The following is a 9,904-nucleotide window of genomic DNA, read 5'->3' as shown; positions in this document are numbered from 1 at the left end:
CTGCCCCAGGTCCTGCCACCACTCCACCCGAGCCTGCCATGCCCTCGCTCCTCCCCACCAGAGCCTCCTGCACACTGCGAAATAGCTGATTGCAGTGGCCAGAAGGCGTGGGGAGGGAGGGGGAGGAGCTGATTGGCAGGACTGCCAATGGACGGGAGACACTGGGGACTGGAGGGGGGTAGCAGATGCGGGGGCTGTTGACATATTACTGTGGCTCTTTGACAATGTTCACTGGTAAATTCTGGCTCCTTCTCAGGCTCAGGTTGGCCACCCCTGTACTAGAGTAAAAAAAGGTGAGAGTTGAAGGAGTGGAAGATGTGGATGAAGATTTCAAAAGAGGTGGAGCTGAGGCAGTGGTTAATATTATAGAGGTATTAATAGGCAGTTTTGGCCTATATGAAGGAAAATACAAATTCAGGATTGGGGTGACAAAGTTTACAGAGAGTAGAGACTGACAGAAGGTCTAAGCCTTTAATATTATGTACTGTGGACATAAGATGGACATGTAAGCCCTGGTAATCATGCTCATCACCCCTATCTCAATAGCTGGAGTACTCTAAATGCAAAGCTTTAGAGACAAATGAATTTTGCTCACACTGCTTCATAAAGCTATAAGTAGCATTTGAGGTACAAATGCCCAAGGAGGTACATAATGAAGCCATCAGCTCTAGTCAGGAACTTTACACAAGGTTTACTGAAAGTCAACCAGAGTAAAAGTCCCCTTAAATTTTCAGAGATTATGCCTGAAATTAATTTATATCTATTTCTCTCTCTGATGATTTCTCTCACACTCATCGCCTTAGTATCTGTATACCTTACAGTATTTATATCATGAGGAAAAATAGTCAAACACATATTATGGCCACAGGATGTATCAATACATCCACAAGATGTGATTGCTCAGATTTAACGGTTACATCAGCGTGAGAGAAAAATTCATGCAACTAGCAGTTTATCCTTCATTTTGTATACCAACAAAAATCTAGCAATAAAAGTATACTTTGGAAGTTGGTTTGTTGTCTTAGGGTTGTTTGTGTGCTCACGTTGGCCAAATCTCCTTCTCCAACAATGTATGATATAGGTGAGAAAACTGAGGTACAGAGAGATGAAAAGACTTGCCTTAGGTCATACAGTTGAGTCACTGGGAGATCCTGGAATGTAAACCAGTAAGTAATGATCATAAATAGCATGCAAAAGATGACTACTAAAGCTTTTACAGTTTTTTTTTCAGATTCTCTTTATGATGGTTTACTCCTCTGCAATACAATCATTGCACGCTGAACGTACCCAGCGTAGTGCACCACATGGAGCGGACCAAGGAATCGCCCCGTATTAAATATAAAAAAAAGTGTTGCTGCCTCCTATGTATGTCAGCCGAGTGCCTACATAAGTAGGCGTCAACATAAGCAGCCTTCAGTGAAAACTGTGATCTCTCACTGGCCACAAGCCACCCTCAGAGTTAATGAATGTAGCAATTAAGTGGGTCTTTGGAGGAAAAATAATAGTCAGAAAATTGAGAGAGTTTAATAGGCAGAGATTTAACACCACTTACTTTTGTCACAGATAATGGCCTGTCAGAAAATAAGTTTCCCTACCCCAGTTACAAGTATCCCCTACTCTTTTTCTGGACAACTATTATTTTTCTTTGTTGAAGAAGAACAGCTATTAGGTAAGCCACAATCCAGTTAGGCCCACTGATTGAAGAGGATCTGCTTCTTGTATATCTGGCTGCCACACACACTAAGGCAGGATGGTCAGTGGATTACAGATATCCAGATGTAATTCAGAATCCTCAAGTAGTGCAACTGCTAAGCTTAATTAGCTGTGTGATCCTATTACAGTCACCCTTTTCTGCCCTGCTACTTCTCTTCTGTTGGTTACTCATTTATTATGTCTTCTCTTAAATTAGTCTGTAAGCTCCTCAGGAAGGAACGATTTTCCTTTGTGTTTATATAATACCAAGCACAATGGGGCCCTGATCCTGCATGAGATCCCTTGGTACTAATGCAATATGTATAATAAACAATACTACATGCATTACATCGTTCTTGGCTTCATGGGTTAGGAGGAAGCTTCACAATGCACTCACATTTTTATTTCTGAAAAAGCAGTTGGGTTTACCATTGCCTGTAAAACATTAAAAAACAAAAAATGAACTACTGTTTAAAAAAATGTTTGCTTTAAAATAATAATTTAGATTTATAAAACAAATTCAGCACTGTTCTAGGCACCTTTGACGTATGTTAAGACAATTATAGACATCTGTAATTCCAATAAGTAATCCCAACCATCTCCCCAAAGCTATAAAATAATCATCTGATGGGAAACCTTCCACACTTGCAAGAGCCTCCTCACTCTACCCCAAAATATCAACTTTGCCATGCCTCTCCCTCCCCGCAAAAAAGATTAGTAGTTTCCCTTTTTTTAAAGGCATATCCTGTTTGTGAGACAGACTGGATTTTGAATTTGAAGACTTCAGCATGTTTGGAGTTTTTCAGCAGAATGAGAAGCTCTTTGTTTTAATTTACTTCCTACTATATCCTCTTGGTTCTGGCATTTCACTGAACGAAGGCTATACGCCTTCACAAATTTCCATTTACGCGGAATTCTACCAGTTTAATCAAAGTGAAACATAAGGTACTGTTATGGTCCTTGTACCTTAAGATTTCCTTACTGATAACCCACAAACAGTTCGTTAACCCATTGCATCATTCAGAAGAATAAACAACCTGGGCTCGGCACACAGGAAGTTAGACAAAAAGGAAATAGAAAATATTAGTTTTAAAATATACACATATATATTTTGACCTACGCACAGTTCAAACTGACATTTCTTCATAGAGAAGGCTGTCCCTTGTAAGAAGCTTAAATTATTTGAGGAGAAAATTACTATTTTTTTTTTAATTATGAACATTTTAATATAAAACATTTTTGCTATGTTTGAATACTGTGGAGACCAAAAATGTAATTGACAGAAAAGACAGTAAGAGTCTTAACAATGGAGTTGCTGGCATCTTCCAAAATAAACAGAGACACACACACACAGAGCCTATTGTCCTTACTCCTACAAGTAGCATCTTTCACGCAGCATCTTTCTTAGCCTTCTTTTGGCTTAACAATGAACTTCTTATTTATTTGTACTACATTACAGCCTAGGAGCCCTAATCATGGACCATTGTGCTAGGCACTGTACAAAACATAGAACAAAAAGATGGTCCCTTCCCCAAGAAGTTTATCAGTATCAATATAGATGACGACAGACAGATATTGACAGACGGGAGTACGAGTGAACAATGAGACAACATTGGTCAGCAGCAGCAGCGGTCTCAGCACACTAGCTGCCTAACTGCTCTCAAGTTTTATGTAGGCATAACGGCAAAGGAAGGATATGAAGGTGGATAATGAGGTAGCTCTCTGGGAGTTTACAGGGAGTGCCTCCCAAGTGTGCATGAGAGAAAGGTGCTTGTTTGAAAAATTTAACAAATGAGTGATGGAGGCTCGCATCATAGGCCTATCAGAGGGGAGCACAGACAGCTTGATAAAGAATGACAGATAAAGGGGGGAGGGGGTTGGCTACAAATGACCTTGATAGTGAAGACAAAAAGCTTGTTTAATGCAACAGAGAAGGGGAAGCCAGAGGAGGGATTCAAAGAGAGGGGTGATATTGTCAAAATGAAGGGCTAGGAAATGATCTTTGCAGGGCCATTCTGAATGGATGAGTGAGGCACAACTGTGTTTGTCAAAGCCAGAGAAAAAGATATTGCAGTAATCGAGATGTAAGATTGCAAGAGCGTGGACAGGAGTTTTAGCTGTGTGGATGGATAACAAAGGCCATATCTTAGAGAGGTTATGTAGAAAGAATCAGGAAGATTTAGACGTAGCCCGGATGTGAGGATTAGAGAGCAGTCTGAGTAGAAGATGACACCAAGGTTACAGGCCTGAGTAACAGGCAGGATGTTGCTGTTGTCTACAGTGATTGAGAAAAATAAGTAGGTGGGAGGAGTACTTGGAAGGGAAGATTAGGAGCTCTGTTTTAGCCATGTTTAGCTGATGGCTGGAAACCCACAAGGAAATGTCAGAAACAGGCCGAGATTTTAGTTTGGCCAGAAGGAGCAAGGTGTGAAATAGCGAGGTAGATCTGTTAGTCATCAGCATAGAGATGGTAGTTGCATATGTGTTTGCAGATGAGATTACCTAGATTTAAGGTAGAGAGAGAGAGAAAGGGAACCAAGACAGAGCCCTATGGAACTCCTATAGAAAGCTGGAGCATGGATGTAGATCCTCCTCCAAAAAACACACGAAGGGGCACTTGGAGAAGTAGGAGGCAAATCAGGAGAGGACAGAGAAGTCAAGGGAGTACCAGATGCTATGGTTGACATATATATCATTATATAAATGATCAGCACATCTGATTGTCAGACATTCCATGCCTCTGGGAGGTTATTTTGCCTTAGTACTGCTGTTAAGAATTTGGTCGTTTGATGAAGTTGGGGATACCTTTGGCTATCTGTTGAAGATGGAAGTGAAAGCCTTATGAAGCACTGTAGTGTGTTGTTAGCAACATGAAGATGGTAAGGAATTCATATGCCTGTCCTCTTAACATCTCCTTTCCATGCTTTTAAGTTCCCAGGTGGATGGAGTGTGTCCTGCTGCAACCTTACTGTCAAATGTAATTTTTGTCAGGGAAAAGATGAGCTGCATCTACTTGGGAATCAGAGGGAGAAACTATGCTGCTGACGCCCCACCCCCCATGAAAGTAAGTACACCAAGAGCAACCATCCATGTTCAGCAGTAAAGATGTAAGCAGTCAGCGGGTGGGAACTTCTGTGAAGGAGTCTGAAACACTCCATGGCATTTCATGGATTTCCACAAATTGGATATAGCCAGGAGTAGCTGCAGGGTGAGCATACCTGCATTACACCAGCAGGTCTGCCTATAGTTCTCCTCCTTCCCTGCCAGTGCAAAGCATACCCCTCACCTTCAAACCCACCACTATGGGACACCTGTTTGGATTGAACCCATGACCTCCACAGCTATAAATCATGAGTCTTTACAGATTGTGCTAAAAAGAACTGAGCATGCAAGCCGAGTTATCACAGCCTCATGCTCTCTGTGGATGTAGCACAGAGGGGACACAACACACACATTAGCCATTGGGTTACTCAGGCAAAAGGTGTGGCAAGTGACTCAAACAATAGTTTTCAGATTAAAGCAGGTTCTATGCTTAAAATCGTAGGATAAAGTGGGCTTTTTTCCCCCCCCTCACTGTGTGAATCATGTACAACCATGTCACCGACCCCACACATTAACCAGGAACAGTTTAAAACCCCAGAGTTTTCAGGTCCCTAGCTCAGGACCTTACCACTTGAATTACAGGAGTGATCACTCTGTCCTTTCTAAACCAGCCATTAGGGAAGGACTTGGCACACATACTTTCCCAGTGGACTACATAACTACAGTAACTCCTTGCTTAACATTGTAGTTATGTTCCTGAAAAATGCGACTTTAAGAGAAGCGATGTTAAGCGAATCCAACTGTGTGTATACACACACACACACTATAAGTTTTATACAAACAATTTAATACTGGTACACAGTGATGATGATTGTGAAGCTTGGTTGAGGTGGTGAAGTCAGAGGGTGGGATATTTCCCATGGAATGCCTTACTGCTAAATGATGAACTAGCACTCGGCTGAGCCCTCAAGGGTTAACACATTGTTGTTAATGTAGCCTCACACTCTACAAGGCAACACGAATGAAGGAAGGGGAGACAGCATGGCACACAGAGATACACACCCTGTGTGTGGGGGCAAGAGAGAGAGAGATGCATATTGCCCCTTTAAGTACGCTTACCCCACTCTAAGTACACTGCCTTTAAAAAGATCAGAAAGTTGAGATAGCAGCTGCGGCCAGCAAGCTCTCTCCATCCTGAGCCCTGTCCCGTCCCCACCCTGCTCTATATGAAGAAGGGGTAAGCGGGGGGCAGCAATAGGGGACAGGGGGGACACCCTGACATTAGCCCCCTTCTTCTCTCCTCCCCCTCCTCTTCCCCTCTCCCAGCAAGCTGGAGGCTCCTAGGAGCAGCTCCAAGGCAGTGGGGGGAGGGACAGCTGAACTGCAGGCAACTGATAGCCTGCTGGGCGGCTGCTGCACAGGGAACTTAGGGGAGCGGGGAGCTGATGGGGGGCTGCCGGTCCACCCTGGTTCCAAGCCCCCATCAGCTAGCTCCAACGGGCTTCTCTTCCTGCAAGCAGTGGACAAAGCAGGCGGCTGCCAAACGACATTATAAGGGAGCATTGCACAGCTTTAAACGAGCATGTTCCTTAATTGATCAGCAACCTAACAACGAAACAATGTTAACCTGGACAACTTTAAGTGAGGAGTTACTGTAGTTATTAGTCAGCAGAAGAATATTGGTGATCAGGAATCCTGGATCCCATCCCTGGAAAGGAGTGTGGTTTATTGTGGTTAGAGAGGGGATTATCCAAACTGGTTTAGTCACTCTGAGAGGCAGTGTGGTGCAGTGAATAAGCTTGGGATTCATCATGTTTAGAAACCTGACTTCTGAACTAGCAGTGACATTGCATAAGGCCTATGCTTGCTTATTTAAAAAAAAAAAAAATGGAAGGGTGGGGTGTGGGGGGGTAAGACATTCAGACAGTCTTCCTTTCCTGATTTTCAGGTTTGGATTCATGTCTGTAGTTGATGAGCATACGGTATTGCCCAGAAATTTGAACTTCTGGTCTCCTCTTTCACAGTTCAGGGAACTTACCCGTAGGCTACTGGGGCATTCGATTAGTCTGTGTCTATACAAGGACACTCAGGAAAGTTCAGTTGATTTCTCTTAAATGTGTGATGTTAATGCATGTAAATTAGAACATTTTTAACCCCATTGTGGAAACTCTCACTGCGGCTTGGTCCATACTTAAACATACTGGCATAGCTATGTCAGTCAGGAGTGTGAACTCCTCCCCCCCGCAGCGGCATAGCTATCCTGACAGAACTCCCACTGCAGATACAGCTATGCCAACAGAAGAGTGCTTCTGTCAGCATAGCTAATTCCATTCAGGGAGGTAGTGTTCCTACACCAGCAGAAAAACTCCTTCTGTCAGCATATACTGCATCTACAGTAGGGTGCTCTGGCGACATGGCCTGTGTCTATACTACAACCTTTGGTCGATGTAAGTTAGGCCAGCATAAAGTTGCTGCAGTTAGTAGATCACTCATGCAGAAGTGCATATTTGGCTTCTTGCATTGGCTATGCTTGTATTCATCACGAGTGCTTGTGTCCATGCACTGTGTGGTGCAACTCACCACTGGCAGCGGCACTGTATTTTGGGAAATTCTGGCAATGCACAATGGGAAAAAACGAGCCATGCAGGGGAGCCTGGCACAAGGGATCAAGTTCCCGTCATGCAACTTTTCCCATTTACAGTGCCATTTATATGCCATAATTTTCACCCCTTTTTTTAAAAAGCCCACAAACCTACACAGCACTTTTTGCTGTCTGTCATCTGTGACAGAAGCATAGAGCCCATGCAGCTCTGCACTATTGTCATGAACGTTGCAAACACAGGACACATGATACATCAGTATCTGCAGAGCTAAAAGAAGAATCACAGAAATGGGGGACATGACACTTTCATGGAGGACTGATTGCTGTGGGACATAGTGGAAGCACTTCAAGGTTGTGGGTAGCATTCACAGAGCAGTTGTAAATGGTGGACTACTGCTCCCAGGCTTAAGAAACAAGTGCAGACTGGTGGGATTGCATCATAATATAGATTTGGGATAATGAGCAATGTCTGCAGAACTTTCAGATATGTAAGGCCACGTTTCTGGATCTGAGTGCTGAGCTCATCCCAGCCCTCCAACACGGGGACATCGAGATGAGAGCTGCGCAGCCAGTTGAGAAGCGAGTGGTGATGGCACTCTGGAAGCTTGCAACATCAGCCTGCCACCAGTCAGTGGGAAATCATTTTGGAGCTAGAAAATTAACAACAGGGGTTCAGTGGAGCTACTCACCTCACATGAGTGCCCCTGCCAGCCAGGCATGTCTGCACCTGCACTCTGTCAACCTTGTTCTGCTTGCAGTGACCCCTGTTGATGGTTAAATTTCTCGAGCAGGTTTTCAGTGACTTGGCCCTCTGCTGAGTCACACACAAGCTGTGTGTACAAACAAACAGACTCATTCCAGTATGCAAGTCCAACAGGGCCTCTCACACTGCCCTTTGCAACATCTTGGTCCATGTCCCTGTCCCTGGGTTTGGTTCTCAATCAGTCTAACAGGGCCTATTAGATTCGCCTCAGCCCCTCCTGGACTAACTTCCCACAGTACCTGCTCTGTTATGAAGCAGTGCCCTAGGACCCCTCCCTGATGACTCTTCACTCCATAGTGAGCCTTCCTGATGCCAGCTCTCCAGCTGAGCCAATAGTTCAGGTCAATCCCCTCCCAGTTCAATTAAACACTGACCCTCTTCAGGGTCTTCTGTCCCCTTCTCTGGGCTTAGGCCACTCTACCTGTGTGTGTGTGTGTGGGGGGCACCCCATTACTCCAAGTCCCAACTCAGGGTCCCTATAAGTAGCAGCCAGTGGCTGCTTCCCTTTAATTACCTGCTGCTTTGTTTTCCTTGAGCACTTCCCCTTTTAGTCCCAGCACCTTCAGCTTCACCCTTATATCAGAGCTGAAGTCTTGCTTAAGATCCAGTCATCAGCCAGGAACACCATCATTACTCCCCTAGCTCCAGCCAGCTCCTTTTAGATTAACCTGTTGGGCTCTGATTGGCTGCTTCCCTGCAGCCTCTCTATGCAGTCTGGAGGGCCCACCCCTACTGCTCTTTCCTGGGGTGGAGTGTGGTAGGTTCACAAGGCCTCCAGCAGGGGGCCTCAAAGGTTCTGATACACCCCATCACTGGGGGCCGTTGTCATGCAAGTGTGCAGGGCCATTGATCATCTCCTGCTGTACAGGAATGTGATTCTCAATATGCAGAACATAGTGGATGGATTTGATGCAGTGGGGTTCCTGAACTGTTGTGGGGCAATAGACAGCACATACATCCCTATTTGGGTATTAACCCACCTTGCAACAGAACACATCACCTGAAAGGGCTACTTTTCTATGGTTATGCAAGCATTGGTTAATCACCAGGGATCCTTCACTGACATAAGTGTTGGGATGGTGCATGATGCTCACATCTTTAAGAATACAGGAGTGTTCAGAAACCGTCAACATTCTTTCCCTACTGGTAGATTGCCAATTGTGATGTTGAAATACTAACAGTGATCCTGTGGGACCCAGCCTTTAACAGTCATCGACAGTGTTGTGCTGGACTGTGCTCTATCTGGCCCTTCAGCTTTGGAGCCTGTTAGGCATGGTCAGCCGGTGACCCAGCCACTGGGGAAGACTAGTCCCTGCCCCTCCAGTTGGGCCCAAGACCCTGTCCCTCCCCTCCCTTTCTGCCCCCTTCCCCCGCAGGAGCCCAGAGCACTCCCACTGCGGCCTCTGGCCCCAGCGCTGGGCAGCCGGGGGTGGGGGGGGCAAGGCCCCAGCCCTGGGCAGCAGTACCCCGTGCTCTAGGCAGCCAGGCGCCACAGCCAGCCCCGGTGCTCCGGGCAGCGCGGCCAGCCCTGGTGCTCTGGTCAGCTGGGTGGCATGGCTAGGCCCAATGCACTGGGTGGCAGTGCCCCCAGCCCCACTGCTCCGGGTAGCTCGGCTGTCCCCAATTCCAGTGCTCTGGGCAGCACAGCCACAGCGCCAGCTTCCCTGAGTCCCTGCGAGAGGCGGGCCAGCCAGCCTGGGCCAGCCAGAGCGCTGGGAATCACAGGAGGGGGCCTGGACTTAGGGCAGAGTGTAGGCAGGGCCACACTAGGCTGCTTGGAGAGGCACAGCCCCTTCCTACGATAC

General features: G+C 45.8%; 1 long non-coding RNA gene across 1 annotated transcript in view; it reads right to left on the bottom strand.

The window, feature by feature from the left end:
* Positions 1 to 249: 249 nt before the first annotated feature.
* Positions 250 to 9,904, bottom strand: part of LOC119566094 — a 54,711-nt gene continuing 45,056 nt past the window's right edge. The window contains exons 8-10 of the long non-coding RNA XR_006290423.1: positions 8,026 to 8,166; positions 2,090 to 2,127; positions 250 to 1,151 (exon numbers count right to left, since the gene is read on the bottom strand). This is a non-coding gene — a long non-coding RNA (uncharacterized LOC119566094). The remainder of the gene's footprint in view (positions 1,152 to 2,089; positions 2,128 to 8,025; positions 8,167 to 9,904) is intronic.

The sequence above is a fragment of the Chelonia mydas genome, chromosome 4 (assembly GCF_015237465.2).
Source record: "Chelonia mydas isolate rCheMyd1 chromosome 4, rCheMyd1.pri.v2, whole genome shotgun sequence".
NCBI classification, from domain to species: Eukaryota; Metazoa; Chordata; order Testudines; family Cheloniidae; genus Chelonia; species Chelonia mydas.
This window is presented reverse-complemented; position numbering and strand designations above follow the sequence as displayed.